Source organism: Ahaetulla prasina, chromosome 6, assembly GCF_028640845.1.
Source record: "Ahaetulla prasina isolate Xishuangbanna chromosome 6, ASM2864084v1, whole genome shotgun sequence".
In the NCBI taxonomy this organism is placed as follows: domain Eukaryota; kingdom Metazoa; phylum Chordata; class Lepidosauria; order Squamata; family Colubridae; genus Ahaetulla; species Ahaetulla prasina.
This window is the reverse complement of record NC_080544.1, coordinates 73564099-73578027: the sequence shown is the minus strand read 5'-3', so window position 1 is coordinate 73578027 and position 13929 is coordinate 73564099. Positions and strand designations below refer to the sequence as shown.

Here is a 13929-nt window from a genome sequence, read left to right as displayed (position 1 = left end):
GAGAGGGTAGGGAAATGCCAAGCTTGCCAAGAGTCCAGACCTCTACCCCCAACGGCCCCAGTCAGAGAATGGGAAAAGCCCCAGGGCCCCTGGTCAAGAATCCACATTGATTTTGCTGGCCCTTTCCACGGCCAAATGTTCCTAGTGGTTGTTGATGCATTTTCCAAATGGTTGGAGATCATACTCATGAAGTCCACTACGGCCGAAGCAGTAATCGCAACCCTGCGCCACCTATTCGCAACTCACGGGTTGCCGGACACTCTGGGGTCCGACAATGGGCCCCACCACGGCAGCCCAGTTTGAAGAATACCTGGCAGAGGAAGGCATCCGACATGCCCTCTCTGCGCCTTTCCACCCCGCGCCGAATGGCCTTGCAGAGCGCTCCGTCCGGAGCGCTAAGGAGGCATTGTCCAGGCTCAAGCCAGGTGACTGGCAAACAAAATAGACTTTTCCTAGCCGTCCAGCACAGAACCCCAAGCACGCCACCGGAAAAGCCCAGCCGAATTGCTAATGGGACGGAAACTCCGGTGCCCACTTGACCGCTTGAACCCCTATTACACACCCGAGGGTTACAAGGGGGAACTAGAAAAGACAAGGGAAATGAGCATAGGCGACCGGGTGTGGGCCCGAAACTATGGGGACGGCCCTAGTTGGTTCGCAGGACAAATAATAAAGATAACCGGCCCAAAATCGTACGTGGTAGAGCTACCAGACAACCGAGTGTGGCGGCGCCACATAGATCAGTTAAGGAAACGGATAACTGACCAAACCGAACCAAAAGAAACAGATCATGACCAATACCACTTTGAATCCACAGCTGACAATGACCCGGGGGAGGCGCAAGACTTAGCTGAGGTCCCAGAGTTCCAGCGACGCCATCAGGTCCCCGAGGGAAGCAGCAGGAAAATTCAAAATTAATCCAAGGCCGGATGGCCAAGAAAAAGAGTCGGCCAATAATCCGGAGCCCGATGGCCCAGAGAAAGAGCTGGGAGGAGAAAACAGCCCCTCCGACCAGCTCAAAACACCACCCAGAACTGAACCGCGCAGGTCAGAAAGAACTAGGAGACGCCCAGGTTATTTGCGTGACTACGTCGAAAAATAACATGTAAATAAATATGTAAATAGAGGCAAAGTGTTTTCTGGGAGGGGAGGAGTGTTATGTATTCATGTTTGTACCTTTAAATATTTGAGCGGGAAATCAGCACGTTGCTGATTGGACGAAGCCTCCAGCAGAACTGTATAAAAGGAGAGGTTTTTCCCCCAGCCTGTGGCTGGGTTCACCCTATATTAAAGAGCTGTTGTCACTACCCTGGTCTCCAGCCTCGTTACTTCCAGAACTTAACAATCATGATTGAAGGAAAGGAATTGTGTAAGTGGTAGTTAACATCTAGATGCATTTTTTTTTATTAGATGCATCGTAAAATAGCAAATAACTTGATGCTGACTTAAGAAATTCAGTTTTAATAAAGGAGTAGCATTTAAGTGTTATATGAAAATAACACACACAGAGATTTTAAATTACTAAGATTTTAAAATTAGCTGACAAAATAATCACAAATAAATGAAACAACTATATTTAAAGTTTGTAAAATGAATTACCACAGCTAAATTGCTATTACAATGCATATATAAGATCTGCTTTGTATATCATTTTAAGCATATGTTCACAAGTATGCTCAACAACTTCAAAGGCCTAATAACTATGCACACTGTATATCTCCTTGAGAGCATTAGGATGCTTCCAGGAGAATCTTCTAGCATTAACTGTTCAAAAAGCATTGTGAAGAAATTCTGTATTATCCTTCATGAGGAAACATGAAAAGAGTATAAATAGAGAACAGTGCCTGAAACTGATGCTGATATCTATGAATAAGGAATAAAGAAGAGTCACTGAACAATAAAAGAAGTATTTTGATTAGTTGTAATTAAGTAATTTCCTTGGGTAAATGTGATTTATTACAGAATTCACAATTTTAGTATCTCAATGAATAAACGTAAATGAAGAGGAAAACACATTAGACCACAACTGTCAAACTGGCCACTCCAAGGCTGGACGCATCACGCACAGGCCATGCCCGCCCAGCTCCTCAAAGGCAAAAAACATTGTGATACATCATGTGATGCAATCAATTCTATTTAAAAAGAGAATATGTGAAATATGTTCTCCAGAAGTGGCTTCTACCTGCTTTGAAAAATTATAATGATTAAGACTTGGCTTCCTATCCAGTAAAGCCTACTCACTTTTTACCCTAATCTTCCGTTCAAAGCTATTGAATGGGACATTAAAAATAGAGACATTTATCAATGCTATTGTAGATAATAGAATTTGTAGACATGAAGCAGAACAAGAAAGGAAATTAGATGATAATATGGTCTGAATTATTTCAAATTACAGTACCAAAATGATATCATATTTTTTTAATGTTTCCAGGGCTCATTAAAAAAAGAAAAACAGCACCTTCTGTTGTTTCTGTTCTGAGAAGGAAACTGTATTTTTGAATGCTATCCAATACAACATCTTTTATATAGAGTCCATATCATGAAGACAAATGTTAAATCCGAACAGATATAGTCTAGACCATTCCCTGCAGTAGAAAATAACCAATCCATAATCCCGTCATTCTTGTTCAGCATAAATATATATAATAGTTCTTAGAAGCACTGCGCAACAGAAAGTGTTACTCCTATGTTCAGCACAATAATTTTTATCAATTGCAATGCTGTTTACTTTCATTACTACATCCACTTAGTTCATTGATTTCTTCTAAGACCAATAAAGGTTTTGAAACATGAAGCAAAGCTAAAAGCAGGAGCCATGCAGTCTCTTTTCTAAAGAGCAGCATAACCTGAACTATGTCACTCAACTTTTAACTACTTCCAAAAGCATTTTTGGACTTTTGCACCAAGTCCACAAATAAATGAAAGGTGTCACGTGCCTTCAATGCACAAAGCAAAAGACTTTAAATCTCTGGATGTGATAAAAAATATAATTTAATTCCTACTCTTACAATTTTAGATTCTTTAGCCTAGTTTTATCCTAGTCTTAACACAGCTGCTACCAACTACATGTTTGGACTTCTAGAAAGTTTATACTTTGGATTTAGTGGAAACTCAGTCATCCTGATTAAGGAGATCTTTGTATGTTTCAAAATAACAAAAACTTTATAATGTCTTGGAGTCACAGCTTCTAGCAAATCTATCCATCCATCTATCTATCCATCCATCCATTTATTTCTTTGCTGATAAGGAAATGGAGGACTGATTTATGTTCTGTTTTTTCTACATCATTTTTTCTATTTTATCTATCAATCTATATCTCAGGTGTGAATGAAGGTTGTTTTGAATAATTTGATATTTTAAAAAATACAGTTTTCTCTGTGGCAGTGATATATTATGAAATAAATTACTCCTGGAATTAAAGCAAGCCCTTTTCTTACTAAGTTTTAGGAAAACCTAAAAGTTTGGGAGAAGTCTCAAATTTTGCCATAACCTTTAATACTGTTATGTATTAACAGTATTGTTAATACATAACTTCGTTATGTATTCAAACAAACAGTTTCGGTTTTCTTCTTTTATATCTCTTATTTTATAGGAGTGATACCTTTACTATCCTTTATAAGCTGCCCAGAACCATTCAGAGTGGGTGACATACATATTTTCTATATATTTAAATAAACAACAATTTTATACAATTTATGTGTGATAGGTGGTAATAGAAATTATATTCTGAAACTTCAGAACCCAGAATTATCAATCACCTAGATGAGTAAACTGAGGCAATGAAAACACAACTAGCTATGGAACAAGAGTCCTTATCAGGAAAGTACTCATCCCAGTTAAAACAAGAAGCTTTCTGATACCATCAATAATAAAATATTTACCAAAACATAAATATAAAAAAACTATTTCGCTATAGTTTATAGCTTAAATGGCTTCCCTGAAAGAGACAGTCTCCTGCAACTATTGTATTGATGGTATTCTGAATAAATATTTTCTCCCCGATTGCATAATTTCTCCCTCCGCAAATCATCTCATATACCACTGTACATCAGGAAATGCACAATAACCTGGACATGATACAGCTGCAGGGCATGTCAATGAAATACTAATTTGATTATTTTATATTCAATTGGGTTACCTTATACCCAACTTGAATGTAAGTTACATTTCTTGAGCCAATTGTACTAAAATGTGAATATATTTCATGAAGGCTTTTATAGCATGGTAATGCAATTTGAGATATGCAGAGGGTAGCAGACAAAGAGGGTTCAGTGCAGGCAACGTTAAAGTCCACCCGCAGTGATCCGATACTCTACGAAGTCTCGTTAGAAGTGCGGAAGGATGCGCTTTTCTTGGTCTGTTTTCTCCACCCAACCCACCCGTAGTACCTGTGGAAGGAGATCCTAACCGGGTAAGAGATGAGGATGAGCAACGTGGAAAGACGGATCTGCAGAAAAGAAACTGAGGCAGGTTTGGATGGTGCACAAGAGGGCATACCAGGGGCTCCTGGTCAGAAAACAACGAACCAGATCGGAAGCAAGGGAACGCGTAGCCGCAGCTTAGCACAGCGGACAGAAAGCAGCTGGCTCCGGAGGCGTGGGAAAGGAGGACGGGACTGCCGCCACGCTGGAGCCCAAACAGACCGGCTGCCTTTGCGCTCAGCTGGGACGGAATTGGCCAAGCTGTCCTGCTTCGTGGCTGCGGTGGGACGGGCGAAGGGAAAAGCCGTCGATGAAACGCCTCGCCGAAGCAGGGGAGGATGGCGGGCACCGACTGTTCTCGTTCCAAGAAGCCGAAACGACCTCGGCTTTCTGCACTTAAGCTTCGGCTCCTACCTACCTCTTATAGGTGCCTTCCCCGCTCAAGGAAGGATCCCGCGCCGCTCAGCTAGCGCCGTCGCTTCCACCAAGCAGCTGCTCGTTCCCGCCCTCCCTTCCCGGCTCGTGGTTTTCGGCTTTCTGTTCCGCCGCCGCGGCGCGAGTGTTAACTTGAGGGAGTCTCGTTGACTCGCACGCCGAGCTTCGCCTCTTCCTCCCTTCCATTGGTCGTTTTCCAAAAGCTCTCGATAGCGCCCCCTAGGCTTCATCCACGCCTGTGGCAAAGAATGACGTATGCCTGCGCGATTCCCTTTCGCTTGCTTTTGTCAGAGATTCCCCGCGCGGACGAAGGGGGAGGCGTGTTACGGCGAGATTGGTCCGCACAGGGCCTTGTCTGCTTAGGCTAAAGTTCCAGCCTTTACGACGCGTCAGTGCTGAGGACGCTGGCGTGTTGTTATTTTTTTAATGCAATATTTCTGAATTACAGTAGTTTAATTTTTGATTTAGGCCGCCCTGCGCTGAAGAAATGGGCGGAGAAAGAAAGAGATGAAAACGTGGACAAAAATGGGATGACAGAAAAACCTGGCGCTAAACGGTTCAATTTTTATTAGATTGGCAAAATGCAAAATACAGAAATACAAACAGAAATTAAAATAATGGGAAAATGGGGGGGGGGAAGGGAAGAGGAAAAAGTGTAGGGGAAAGGAGAAAGGAAAAAGAAAAGCATTGCCTTACCTACTCCTTTTGGTGCAATAAAATAACATACATACAGACAATAAAATAATATAACATACAACCTCAACTTTTTACTTTTACATAATAATATATACAAGCGATTTTTACCTATAACATCAAACCTATCCAATCAGTAAAACCTAAAATCAAAGCTTTGTTTTTTCTACCTCAAGCACAATGTCCAAAAGGGTTGCCAAGTAAAAACAAAATTAATTGTATTCTTTTCCTTAACCAAAACAGTTTCATCATCTCTGATAACTCCATCGACTTTTGCAACTATTGTGGGAATCAAGTATCTTTCCATTTTTGTGCATAGAGTATTCTTGCTGCTGTCAGAATATATAGCATCAAAGTTCCTTTCCCCCCCCCCCCAAGTTCTTTATCCATTAAACCCAAAAGCAAGGTCTCTGCTTTTATCTTTATATTCACTTTAAGAATCTTCTGTATTAAGAATAAATCATACTCCAGTATTACTTTGCTTTATCACAAGTCCACCATAAATGGTAAAAAGTTCCTTCTTTACATTTACATTTCCAACATTCATTTGAAGTCTTTATACATTATTAACAATTTATCCAATGTTAGATAGCAATGATACATCAAATTATTTAAAAAGTATTTTAAATTATAATTTAATGTACATTTTAAATATTTTGTCCACGTTTTCCTGTTGTTCAAACATATCAAAAATTCTTTGCCCACTGAATACTGATTTTCCAAGTTCAATTTTAATAACAATTTATTTAGAAATATTAAGTTCATTTTTACCACACAATAATTTCCAATTGATTTTTTTACAAAATTGAATTTATAGCTTTTTAAAAATCTAGTTTAAACCTTTCTTTCAATTGTAAATATGTAAACCAATATCAAACACATCCTTCTAATTCCCTATTTAGGATAGGGTCACCATAATTGAAAAAAATATTTGACCATAAGTCCAGAAATCTAGCCTTGTCACCATTTCTTTTTTTTTAAAAAGCTTCCTGGAGTGACACCCAAAGAACATCTTTGCAGAGAAACTTACCAGGGGTGGGTTCTACTTACCTTTACTACTGGTTTGCATCCTGCCCGCACGCGCACTCCCTCCGCTTGCATGCACAGATTGCTTTTGGTGACATTCAGGTCAGTGGGCTGAACCTCCCGCTGGTTTTACTACTATAGAACCGGTCCGAATCAGGGGCAACCCACCACTGAAACTTATATTTATTCAAAACTCTTAGGATGGCATGTCTAACGAAGTCAATAAATCAATATTTACTTTAATCTTATTATATCATAAATAGGCATGCCATTCAAATCTTAATCCATGGCCCTCCTGCTCAAGTAATATCTTATTTTGGAGAGACACACATTATTTTAGCCAGACAAAATAACAAGCATCAAAATACAATTTCAAATCTCTTAAACCCAAACTTCCTCTTTCCTTAGCATCTTGCAATAATTTATACCTAATTCTTGGTTTTTTTCCATTGCCATATAAACTTAGAGATGTTCATTTGCCATTGTTTAAATCAGGGATGAAATTAAAAATTTTCCTTACCGGTTCTGTGGGCGTGGCTTAATTGGTGGACATGACCAATAACAATAAATAATAAAAATAATAAATAAGGTATACAAAACAATAAGAGGTACCAAAAACCAACTTTCACACTTTACACACACACAACACAACTGATTCACACACAATGTAAAAGCAGCTGCACTTCACCCAAAATAGGCCCTGCAACAAGCAGGAACCTCACATTTTCACACTTTACAACACAACTGACACACACACACACACACACACACACACACAATGTCACATACAGGTTGTGAGATTTTGTGTGTTTGCGTAGTTAGAGTGAAACACTACCGAAACACACCAAATCTCAGAAAGCTGCACAAATATTTTATTTTATTATTTTTATTTATTTTTTTAGATAAGGGGTCTCCAACCTTAGTAACTTAGATTGTGGACTTCAACTCCTAGAGTTCCTCATTCAGCAAAGCAGGAAGTCAAAGCAGGCTGTAATCAGTAGCTGAAGAAAAACGCATGCAGTGCCCGAAAGGAGCAGTAATTATAGGTAAGTGAGGAGGGGGAATTGGCTGGGCATGGGTGGCGGGTCTTTTTAAGTGGGGGCTGTTAAAAAGTGAGTTTAAAAGCCTGTGAGGATCAAGAAACTCCTCTGGGATCGCCAGAGGAGGCTTTTAAAACTTCTTTTTTTTCTTTTTTTTTCCCCTTCTGAAGAGGGTTTTTTTAAAAAAACTTTTAAAGCAGATTATCTCTGCTCAGCCCCGCAATCATCAGAGGGTTTTGTTTTTTTTTACTTTTCAAGGCATGTTTCGGCTGAAGAAAAACTGCTTTAAAAAGTTAAAAAAAAAACCTTTGCTGATGGTGCGGCTCAGCAGGGGCACGGGGCGGGGACAGGGATTTTTGCTACCGGTCCTCCGAACCAGCAGCCGCCATCGCTACTGGATCGCGCAAGCCGGTCTGAACCAGGAGCATTTCACCCCTAGTTTAAATGGAATATAAGTTATAAGTAATGGTAAAGTTTCAAATAGGAATAGCATATTTGGTTAAACATTCATCTTAATTAGAGATTTTACCTAATAAAGATAGTTGCAATTTATTGCATCTTAATAGATTCTTTCCCCCCCCCCCAATTTTATTAAGTTATTAAGATACAAAATAGAAAAATAAATAGGAAAGCAGTGGAGAAAAGAGAAATGAGGGAAAGGTGGGAAAAGGAAAAAAAAGTGTTGACTTCTGACTTCATCTGTTGCAGTAAAATAAGGCATCAACATCAGACCTCATCTTTTTGCTTTTTCATAATAATATAAACTAGCCATTTCTATAAACATCTATCAGTCTAATCAGTAAAACCCAAAATCAGAACTTTGAAGCACAAAGTTCAGAAGTGGTCTACATGTGGAAACAAAGATACTTATATCCTTTTCTTTAATCAAAATAGTCAATTTAGTCATTTCTGCCAACTCCATCAGCTGCAACCATTTGTCCATAGCAGGAATTGAAGCTTAATAGATCTTTGTTAATATCACTCCAAAGAGGCACAAAGTTATTTTGAAACAGTTTAGAATTTGTATTTGTCAGAGTAATCACAAGGTATTTCACCTTTTTCTCCTTTTTAAAACCTGGCTATTTTGCCAATATTTCATGATCCCAAGAGGTCATACTCTTAACAAGAATCATTGTTTTTTGTTTATTTATTTTAAAGCTTGCTAAAGCTCCAAACTCATTTCCTTTGGATTTCACATGGTTTAGTTACTTCTCCATTAATACTAATCTTTGCTTGCTTGTGTTGTGTAGAACACTTTGAGCCTTTGAATAAATTTTACCCCCAACGCCATGTCTTCTAGAACTTTGAACATAAAAACCCAATTTAAATTATCAAATGCCTTCTCTGCATCCAAAAATATTAAAGCTGCCCGTTTCTCATTGTAAATATTCAATAATGTTCAGAACAGTCCTCACATTGTCTCTTAACTGTCTTTTTTTCAAAAAGCCAGACTGATCTTCATGAATATATGACTGTAAAACCTTCAATCTTTCTCCCAAAATTGCAAGAAAAAGTTTGTAGCCATTATTTAATAATGAAATTGGTCTATAGTGTTTTTTTTAATCTTCAGGACATCTTGACTTTCCATGGTAATAATGTAATATTGGCTTCTTTCCAAGTTTGAAGCATCTTTTGTTCCCTATAATACTCCATTCATTATATCTTTTATTGACTGAAGGAGTTGGTCCTCCAAACATTTATAGTATTGACTTCTAAGACCATCTGGACCTGGAGGTTTTCCTGTTTTCATTTTTTAATAGCTTCTGATATTTCAAAAGAAGTTACTGAATCATTTATAAGTTGTATCTGAGCTTGTGAAAGTTTGGGAAAATGTTGTTTTTGCAGATAGTTGCAAATTTATACATATCAAATTCTTGTTTCTTGTAAAGATTGGAGTAAAAATTGTGAAATGACTCTTTAATAAGATCATTAACTTATTACATTGTCATCTTCATGGATTTTCTCAGTTATTGTTTTCTCTTTCCTTTTTAAATTTATATTCCGGCCATCTTCCTGGTTTATTTGCAAACTCAAAATGATTTTATTTATATAATTCAGTTTAATTTATATTTCTTGAACTGCTAACCCAAACAATTGTTGATGTGATAGTTTAATTTGATGTAAAATTTTAGAATCCATTGGTATCCTTTGCAATTCAGTTTCTTTCTTTCTATTTTTATTCAATATTTTTTGCATCTTTTCCTGGAATTTCTTCTTATATTGTATAAAATATACCTTAAGGCCACTTTACGGGCACCCTAAACAGTCATTAAAATTGTCTTTTTGCTCAGGTTATTATCAAAATATTTAATTTTTTAAAGTCCTTTATAATCAACTCTTTTGTAAAATAGATTCATTTAATTTTCATCTATAATTAAGAATCTTTTTTCTAATGAAAAGAACTGGATTATGAGAAAGATTTAGGCAAGATATCAACTTTTAAAATTTTAAAATTTTATTTGCAAGATTACCATATCAATTATTGAAAAAAAATTATGTCACTTCTTAGATACAAGTTTTTATACATTTACCTTTTGCTCTAAAAGAGGATCTTCTTGGTGCAGCTTGCTTTCCCCGCCTTTTTTTTTTTTTGAAACAACATTATTTGTGAATCTCTGTGACTTTAAGGTGGCAGTGAGGGCAAGTGTTCCTGTAACTGAGCCAAAGTAAGGAAGGTGGAAACTACTATAGAAACCACTTCAAAAATTTAAGGACTTAAATGGCTTAGATATTTTATTTATTTTAAGCCGTCTTTGCTGAACCTCTTCCATTTTAGAATAAAGAATAAAGACTCATTAAATGGTACTTTTTAAATGTGTTGTGAGGAGGGTAAAAAATTTCCAATTTTACTGGCTGCTGATTGGATTAGAATTAACATCAGAGTTAAAGTTATTTGACTTTAAAGGGATATTTGACCACAAGAGGGAGCATAGAACCTGAACTTTACTTGTAAATTATATCGTAGTGCTATAGTGGTGCTAATTGGCCACCGAGAGATCCAAAGACTGTAATATTATTAATATTACTAAATTAAATGGACTTACTTTCATAATCTTTAAACCTTAGTTATATCTTGGGAGATCTGACAATGACAATATGAAAAAGAGAGATCATGGAATTGGAACCCCTAAGAGCTATTTGGGAAGAATATAAAAGTAAAACAAATGAAGCAATCCAGGGAGCAAAGCTTGAATTAAAAACTGATATACTCTTGGGGGAACTCTGTAAAGAGATACATCACTTAACTGGAGATGTTAAACAGATAAAGGATAGAGTAGACTTCCTGGAGCATAACTTGGAAAAGAAGGATGTCCAGTATGAAGCTGAATTGGACAAAACAACTCTTTTGGAGCTACTTAAGTTGTACTTAAGATTTCGAGTAGTTCATGAACTGTCTAGAGAGGATATTAGATCAAGAATGATTAAATCTTTGGCTCATTTAATTAATTAAAAGAAATTAGAATCCAAAGTGGGATAACTGGATAAGCTGCCCAATTGCCAGCTTGGGAACCGGACAGATACCCACACAAGACTTTGGAACCTTGAGGAAGAAACCAAACTACAGGCTTGGGATCCTGAACCAAGAAACCTACCCGTGGCTGGTATTGCATGGCTATCAGGTGTGCCCCCTATGGGTATGGGGTTGCTGGGCCAAGGGCCTGAATTGTTAGTGACAATGTCACCATGGACCAACGCAATATAATAGTAGTATTATATTGGGGAAAAACAGACTCTGACTCAACCCTGCCAAGACCGAGTGGCTGTGGATGCCGGCATCCCGGTATAATCAGCTGAGGCCATCGCTGACTGTGGGGGACGAGTCATTGGCCCCCACAGAGAGGGTCCGCAATCTGGGCGTCCTTCTGGATGCACGGCTGTCATTGGAAGAGCATATGACGGCCGTTGCCAGAGGAGCTTTTTATCAGGTTCGCCTGATTCGCCAGTTGCGTCCCTTCTTAGACCGGGATTCCTTATGCACAGTCACTCATGCCCTCGTCACTTCCCGTCTGGACTACTGCAATGCTCTCTACATGGGGCTCCCCTTGAAGAGCACCCAAAGACTCCAACTGGTTCAGAATGTGGCCGCACAGGTGATAGAGGGAGCGACTCATTGCTCCCATATAACACCCCTCCTGCGCAGGCTGCACTGGCTTCCAGTGGTCTTTTGGGTGCAATTCAAGGTGTTGGTTACCACCTTTAAAGCGCTCCATGGCATAGGACCGGGTTATTTACTGGACCGCCTGCTGCAACCGGTGGCCTCCCATCGACCAGTGCGCTCCCATAGGGAGGGTCTCCTCAGGGTGCTGATGGCCAGACAATGTCGGCTGGCGACCCCCAGGGGGAGGGCCTTCTCTGTGGGGGCACCAACCCTCCGGAATGTGCTACCACCGGGTATTCGCCAACTCCCTGATCTCCGGATCTTTCGATGTGAGCTGAAAACATTTCTGTTTCATCGCGCAGGACTGGCCTAATGGTTTTAAATGGGGTTTTTATTGGTTTTAATTGGTCCAGCCAACTTTGCATTTTTGTTTTTAAATTGGTTTTAACTTTTATAGTGACTGTTTTATTTTGGCTGTAAACCGCCCTGAGTCCTTCGGGAGAAGGGCGGTATAGAAATTTAAATAAATAAATAAATAAATAAATAAATAAATAAATAAATAAATAAATAAATAAATAAATAAATAATAATGATGTCTATATAAAACAAACAAGACAAAACTATAATAGAATGGCTGTTGCCATATAACATCCTCCACTTTGTCCCTATTTTTAGGGCTTTATACATCAGCAGTGAAACACCAACTCTACTTTTTTAGGGGGTTGAAACATGCTCTTTCTAATGAGAATGATTTAACAGAGTTTCCAGAAGGTCTTTTTTTGAAAAAGTGGGCTGAAAATACCCAATTTTTGGCATTTTTACAAAACCTGTCAACTTTACACTTAATTTCTGAACTATTGGAAAGCAGTAAGAGAATGAAATTTTATATTCGACAACCTTGTGTTGCTAAGTTATTACGCACAAAGTTTCACGTTTCTCATACCTTTCCTTCCAGAAATATAAGAAGCGAAACCTTTTGTTGCGCTGCAGTCATTTTCAGCCAACTTTGCTCCCAATTATCTAGATGGAAGTTGCTCATGAGAATGTTTTTATTATTTTGTTTAATACAGCACAAGAAGTTGTACAAGATGGCCGAGTTTTGTGTCTCTCAACAAAATATTGCCGGAGATATGTCTCAAAGTTGCTGAAATCTCAGAGTCATACTGTTGAAGGTTGTGGTGTGGGGTCATACAAATGACTATATCTCCGCAAGTATTGCATCAGAAAACATAACACTTTACCAATGTTCATTGGAGATGTGTGTGCATATTCACACCAAATTTCATCAAAATCTGTGATGGTTGACCTGGGAACCCCAGACTACTTGACATGGAATGACCCGAATGCCACATGACGGGGTGAATTCCCTTCCTCGCGCTAGCTCCTGCCAGCCTAGCAGTTAAAAAACATGCAATGTAAGTAGATACATTGTAAGTAGATTTTGGTGAGGAGGTAACAGTGCTTCAGGACTTCATGCTGACCACATGACTGTGGAAATGTCTTTGAACAGCACTGGCTCAATGGCCTTGAAACATGAGCACCGCCCCTTGTGTTTGGCAACCACTAGCGGAGTAAAATCTGCAGGGACTCCTTTACTTTTTACTTTTACTCTGCCTTACCTTCATTTTGATACAGGAGAAATTCACAGGCTGCACACCAGATACAGGCAGTTATGTCATCGTTATCTGCCATGGCAAATTTTATGATGCCTCTAGACCATTTGTTCTTTGATAAAACATGTTAATCAATGAATAAACCCCTGCTAGCAGAAATATCAATAAGACTCATCATCTCTGTCACTGGTACTACAAAAGAAGCTCTGGAGAATAATGGAATGTTACATGATTGCAGAACCTGATTGAAAAGAACCAATAGCAACCTGAGAGCTGTTTGTGAGCAAACCATGCAGAAGTGAATGTTGAAAAAGACAGTTCCAGGGCACTACCTTCTGGAGAATATTGCTATTTGGTCTGTGTGTTTGTGTAAACATAAATAGATGCATTTTCTGGAATATAAATTAACTGCTTCTTATGCTTCAGCCCAGAGTCTGCAGTGCCTGCCATGGCCCAGTTAATGACTGGAAAATTCTAGCCTGACATGGTGACCTTATATAATGGTATCACAGCAGGAAATCAGATAATATAAGCAGGCTTCTGTCATCAACATAGATAATGAGGGATAAAGGAAATGCAAATCTCCTGAAATGGCAGCATTG

At 38.6% G+C, this 13929-nt stretch overlaps 1 protein-coding gene across 1 annotated transcript in view; it reads right to left on the bottom strand.

The window, feature by feature from the left end:
- The window catches only part of PXYLP1 (2-phosphoxylose phosphatase 1), a 50724-nt gene extending 45785 nt beyond the window's left edge, over positions 1-4939 (bottom strand). The window contains exon 1 of the mRNA XM_058188788.1: positions 4840-4939. The gene's annotated coding sequence lies outside the window, so the exon portion shown is untranslated. The remainder of the gene's footprint in view (positions 1-4839) is intronic.
- Positions 4940-13929: the final 8990 nt, after the last annotated feature.